Consider the following 7,013-nt stretch of genomic DNA (forward strand, 5'->3'; position numbering starts at 1 on the left):
CATCCCTGGCCGCCCTTCGCCGGCAACCGCTGCTGCCGGTTGCTCCAGGCGCCGCCGTGGCTCCCCCGCGCCGCCCGGAGCCCGCAGGCCCCGCGCGCCGCCGACTGTGCCCTTCCCCGCAACCCTCCGGCCTCCTCCTCCTCCTCCCGCAGCTCCGGCGAACGTTCTCCGGCGATCCTCGAGCTCCCCGCCCCGATCTGGATCCAGCCCGAAGGTTGACTTTTCCCCCTCTGAAATATTGCTAAGTCCCCAGTCTGTGTAATTTTCATGCCATGTTCGTCATGCCGTATCTCTGCATCCGTAGCTCCGTTTTGTGCGTGTAATATGTCAAATTGTTCGTATCGATGAGTACATCATTTCATTACATTGCATCATATTAATTTGAGCTCATTGTGATGGCTGAATCTTTGTTGTAAGAGTGCTTCATAATGTTTTCTGCTGTCTGTTAACAGAACGAGCTCATTTGTCATTTTTGCCATGATTAATGTGTGCATCCTATGAGGTTGATGTCTACATGTGTTTTGATCTATGAAATGTCTTCTTTACAGAGGTGCTTACCATGTATTTTTGTGATCAATGTGGTGACTAGCACAAGCATGCAAACTAGGCATCGTAATGTTGCTGATTTTAGTCCCTGTTCTGCTGTTATTTTGATGCCATGTAAACTTGTTGCTACAGAGAGATCCATGCATAATTTGAGATACTTCAGTAAGGATGTTGTGAACATATGGTTATGCTCTATCCATTCCTGCCTCTGGTTGCAATTATGGAGTAGTTTAGCATGTCATTTTAGTGCTCTACTTTTGCTTCAAAATGTTTCCTGGCAGATTGTTTACATGTTATTCAATTTTGCCAAGGTTGCTATAGTTGATCCTTGCATGCTATGAACTTGTTCTTGCCTTGGCTTGGTTACATAAACATGTATTCTTGATGATGCTATGCTTATCTTGTCATGCAATGACTTGTGGTGAGTGAATCGAGCTTGTTAAGTAGTGTACTTGATGTTGCTGTTTTGCTAGGCTGAATCTGTTATTTCGTGATCATTCTATGCATAATCTGGAGAATATCATTAAACATGTTTTGTTCTACATGTCATTCTCTATCCATCCATACCCTTGGTAGAATTTATAGCTTGCTGTAGATTGTTCATATCTTGCTCCAAAGTTGCTAAATGATGTTGCTGTCAGCCTGTTAACATGAAGTTCGGTTTTGGCCATGTGTTTTCCTAGTGATCCGTGCACCCTATGAACTTGCTCTTGCCTTTATTAGCTTCATAAACATGTCTTCTTACTGTTGGTTGCCTTGCCATGCCATGTATTGATCTGTAGTGAGTGGTTCAAGCTCACCAACATGCCTACTTATTGTTGTTCCTGCCATGTATGAATCTGTCATATAACTTGCCATGTTTACATGGGTGCTATCATATCTTCTGATCCTTTTTTGCTCTTGGTCAGTAAGGGACTTTTGTTATATGCAATTAGTAGATTCATGCCATGCCTATGTTTGCCATGATATGTTCCTGTAACGTGTTGTTTGATAGCCCTAAACATTGCAACCTGATGTTATTTCCTGATATGTCTGAAACTGTTAATATATGCAATCTTACCATGTCTTTTGAGCATGATCTAGTGATTTCTGGAGATAGCTCAGTGTTCATGTTTTGTTATGCTTTACCTGTATATCATGACCATGCCTTTTGTTTTCATATTGAGGTGCTGTAGCATATTGTTTTGATGCTTGCAATATGCCTAGTTGCTGTCTTGGACAGATTGTTGCTATAACTTGTATACAGTGTGTGTGTTGAACCGTTGCTCCGTTTTGAGAGTGCTCTATATGAAACTTGCTTAGTTTTGCATGTAGATTCATATTATCATGTTGCATCCTTGTTTTGAGGTGTTTGCTTGATGTTTGGGTGCATTTTGCATCAATGCCATGTTTAACTTGTTTTGCTCATATCTTCTAGGCCGTAGCTCCGAATCTAATGAACTTTATATGTAACTTGACTAGAATCTCGTGTAGATCGTCTTGGTGCATCTTAACTTGCGGTTTAACAACTTGAACATAAGGTTTATTCAGATCTGGACCAATTTCGAAATTTTCATGAGGACTTACCGAAATTGTTATATGTTGTTTCCGGCCTCATTTAAACTTGCCTTGATGTGTTGCTCTTGTTCGCATCATCTCTTGCCATGAGTAGCTTCATGTAGCTCCGTCATGCATCATGCTTGTTTGTGCATCATGCCTTGTTCATGTGTGGTGTGTTTACCATGTTGTGTGCTCCTTTTCGATAGTTCCTGTTTCGTTGCGATCGTGAGGATGCGTTCGTCTACGTGTGGTTCGTCTTCGTTGCTTCATCTTCTTCATGGACTCGTTCTTCTTCCTTGCGGGATTTCAGGCAAGATGACCGCTACCCTAGATCTCACTACTATCATTGCTATGATAGTTGCTTCGTTCTATCGCTTTGCTGCGCTGCCTATCTTTTGCTCATCAAGCCTCCCAAATTGCCATGAACCTCTAACCTTTGACACCCTTCCTAGCAAACCGTTGCTTGGCTATGTTACCGCTTTGCTCAGCCCCTCTTATAGCATTGTTAGTTGCAGGTGAAGTTGAAGATTTCTCCATGGTGGACAGGATTTTGGTTGGGATATCACAATATCTCTTATATTATTAATGCATCTATATACTTGGTAAAGGGTGGAAGGCTCGGCCTTATGCCTGGTGTTTTGTTCCACTCTTGCCGCCCTAGTTTCCGTCATACCGGTGTTATGTTCCTGGATTTTGCGTTCCTTACGCGGTCGGATGATTTATGGGACCCCCTCGACAGTTCGCTTTGAATAAAACTCCTCCAGCAAGGCCCAACCTTGGTTTTACCATTTGCCTCACCACCACCTACTTTTCCCTTGGGAGTAATTAACCCGAGGGTCGTCTTTATTATAGCCCCCTCGGGCCAGTGCTTGTCTAAGTGTTGGTCCGAACTAGAGCCCTTTGCAGCGCCCCCTCAAGGAAACTTGAGGTCTGGTTTTAGTTGTACGGATTGCTCATCAGGTGTTGCCCTGAGAACGAGATATGTGCAGCTCCTATCGGGATGTCGGCGCATCGGGCGGTCTTGCTGGTCTTGTTTTACCAATGTCGAAATGTCTTGTAAACCGGGATTCCAAGTCTGATCGGGTCTTCCTGGGAGAAGGTCTATTCCTTCGTTGATCATGAGAGCTTATCATGGGCTAAGTTGGGACACCCCTGCAGGGTATAATCTTTCGAAAGCCGTGCCTGCAGTTATTGGTAGATGGGAATTTGTTAATGTCCGGTTGTAGATAACTTGACACCTGATCCGAAATAAAACGCATCAACCGCGTGTGTAGCCGTGATGGTCTCTTCTCGGCGGAGTCCGGGAAGTGAACACGGTTTCTTGGGTTATGTTTGACGTAAGTAGGAGTTCAGGATCACCTCTTGATCATTGCTAGCTTCTCGACCGTTCCGCTTGTTCTCTTCTCGCTCTCATTTGCGTATGTTAGCCACCATATTTGCTTAGCCGCTGCTGCAACCTCACTACTTTACCCCCCTTCCTTACCCCTTTAAGCTTTGCTAGTCTTGATACCCATGGTAATGGGATTGTTGAGTCCTCGTGGCTCACAGATTACTACAACAACAGTTGTTGGTACAGGTTTACCCAATGATCATGACGCGAGAGCGATGCGTGCTTGCGTTGAGTTCTTCTTCTGCTTCTTCGATCAGGGGATAGGTTCCAGGTCGGCAGCCGGGCTAGCAGGGTGGATGTCGTTTGAGCTTCTGTTTGTGTTTCATCCATAGCCGGATGTTGATCTTATGTATGATGATGTTGTATTCGTGTGCCATTGTATGCCTCTTGTATGTATCCCCATCTATTATGTAATGTTGATGTAATGATATCCACCTTGAAAAAGCGTTCCAATATGCAGGTCTATCCTTGGTGGGACCTTCGAGTTCCTTTTGGATAGGGTCGCATATTGGGCGTGACAAAGTCTCATGACTGTCATGTGATGATGACGCAGTTACTCCCGGTTGCACTTAGAGGGATTATGGACATACATGTGCGTGAGTCGCTTACTGACCTATGCCACTTTTTTGATGCTATCTCTCGAAAGTCGATCAGTGTGAAGCAACTCCATAGGCTACAGGAAGAGATTGTTGTCATACTGAATGAGCTAGAGATGTAATTCTCGCCCGCGTTCTTTGATGTCATGGTGCATCTATGTGTCCACATCGTGGACGACATCATCGACCTAGGGCCGACATTCCTGCATAGCATGATGCCATTCGAGAGGATGAATGGAGTAATCAAAGGATTCGTTCGTAACATGTCCCGTCCAGATGGAAGCATAGCCTAGGGATATCTGACCAAAGAGTGCATCTCTTTCTGTGAGAGTTATCTGACCAAAGACCCTGTTGTTAGTTTGCCCGTCAACAAGCACTGTGGAAGGCTCGAAGGCGAAGGTCACACCAACGGTCATAGGGATGTGAATGTGTTACGCTCAGGCCGACAAAACGACCTTGACAGGGCAAACTTAGTAGTGCTACAAACCTAGATGTGCTAGAAGATTTCGTGACACTGCACAAAGAGACCATCTCAAAGAGCGAGTTCTGGCTAATCCCCCGGAAGAGGGTGTCCGAACGGAACACTCATATACGCCTTAGCACATGGCCCATCGACCAACCTCGCGACTTATCAAGCATACGATATCAACGGATACACGTTCTACACGCAGGAGAAAGATAAAAACAGTGATGACCAAAACTCAGGGGTGACGATGGAAGCCATGACCGGGAATGTAATTGAAAGATATTACGGAAGGGTCGAAGAGATATGGGACCTTAACTACTCTGGATAGCATAACACGATGATGTTCTGTGTCAGATGGGCTAAAAATGTACACAGAGAAAACCGACATTTCACTACCATGTGTATACCCGACTCCGATGACAGCGGTAGCGTCAACGCCATTGCCAAAAATGAGCCATGGGTACACGCTAAACACGTGACACAATGTTTCTTCATAACTGATCCGATCAATCCCAGCCGTGTTTTTGTGAAGACAAGCAAAAGGAGCATCGCCGGAATGGATGGAGTCACAAGGAAGACTATGACCAGTACGGTGATCCGATGAGGGAAGATGATGCTGATGACGACGAAACATATGTCAAAAGAAGAATGAAGACTACATTACCTACGAAAGATCATAATCCATGGAGAAGGAAAAGTCACAACCATGGGCTCAATTATTCGACAACGAACAAAAGAGGGAAGAAGATCAGTCTGAAGCGTCGTCGTCGCCCAAGCTGACAAACTAATCCCAAAGTTTGTGTGTGTCTAGCTATTTTGTATACCGCCGATAGCGGTCAAATGATGTAAGATATATATTATACTAATTATTATTCGGAGGGTAACAATTGTATATTGCAAAATGAAAGAAATAGAAAAAGAAAAGCGCAAATGAAAGAAAAAGAAAAAGAAAAAGAAAGGAAGTTTTGTAAAATGAAATGAAAAGAAAAAGAAAAAGGAACTAATAAGTTGTGGAAAATGAAATGCAGGAAAAATAAAAAAATAAAAAAGAAATAAAAAAAGAAAAAGAAAAAAAGTTAGCAGTAGCGCGTTTTATCCAGGGAAGCGCTATAGCTAAGAAAAAGGAAAATAAAAAAAATAAAGAAAAGAAATAGCAGCCAACACGCGCTATAGGTAAGTTAGCTATAGCACCGGTCTGCTCGATCCCCTCTGACTCTCGCTCACTCGCTCCGCTCGATCCCCTCTGACTCCACCGCCGACACCGCCCCGCCCACGCTGCCGCCGACGCCAGCCCCTCCCCGCCCCACCCTGACCCCCACCCGCTCCGGTATGCCCCCTGCCCCCTCTTCCTTCCCCTCCGACCCAGCCCCCCTCTCTCTCTCTGACCCCCTCCGACTCTCTGCAGATCGGCGACCCCGGCGACCCCGACGCCGGCCACCGACCCCGACCCCTTCAGCGCCTCCCTCCGTGAAGCAGCCGGCGACACCCAGCAACGCCAGCCAGCACTAGATAGGTGCCTTTCCCTCCCCTCCCAAGTGTTAGTTAGCTTAATTTAATTTATGTTAGTGTTAGTTAGCTTAATTTGCTGTTAGTGCTAGTTAGTTAATTGCTGTTAGTGTTAGTGTTAGCCCAGTGATAGTTAGTGTCAATATTGATGCATGTGTGCTGTTGCTATTTTTGCAATTCAGTTAGAGCACACTGTTCAATTAAATATTTTGTGTGCTGCTGCTTAGTTAATTTTTGAAATTCAGTTAGTGTTAATATTGATGCATGTGTGCTGCTGCTATTGATGCATGTGTGTTGCTGCTATTGACAGTAAATTCAGTTAACTGAATCATGCATGATTCAGTTAATTCAGTGTGTGTGTGATTATTTGGCTGCTATTGAGATCTTCTATGTAGTGAGATCAGTTTGGCAGCTTATGTTATGGCAAAACATAGCCTGAAATTGATGCATGTGTGTTGCTAAGTGACCTATGTGCTACAAAGATTCATTTCCAAGTGTGCTACTAAATATTGACCTAAGTGACCTATGTTTTGCCGGAAATGTTGATTCATTTCCATTCCGGCAAATTTTAGGCACTCTATATGTGCACTTTCTAGCAAAGGTCATGCCGAAATTTTCCATGAATTTCGGCATGACTTTGCTAGAAAGTTGGACATATCGAGTGCTTGAGATTTGTCGTGACGGGAATGAACGACATTTCTGGCAAAACAAAGGTCGTCACTTTTTTTTATCATTATTCACTTTATTATATGAAGCTCGATAATTAAACGACTACGACATTGAACCCTAGGAAACATGATCGACACCGATGAGGCTGGAGGTTGTCACTCCCAATTAGTTTGAGCACACACCTACCTCGATTTTCTGGCGGATCAGGAGAGACAGGAAGCTGGGTGTCCGGACTGCCTTGTCATGACGGATGACGACGGTGGTGGCACCGGCACCGACACTGATGCCACCAACGACACCG

Source organism: Triticum dicoccoides, chromosome 3B (genome assembly GCF_002162155.2).
Source record: "Triticum dicoccoides isolate Atlit2015 ecotype Zavitan chromosome 3B, WEW_v2.0, whole genome shotgun sequence".
Classification (NCBI taxonomy): domain Eukaryota; kingdom Viridiplantae; phylum Streptophyta; class Magnoliopsida; order Poales; family Poaceae; genus Triticum; species Triticum dicoccoides.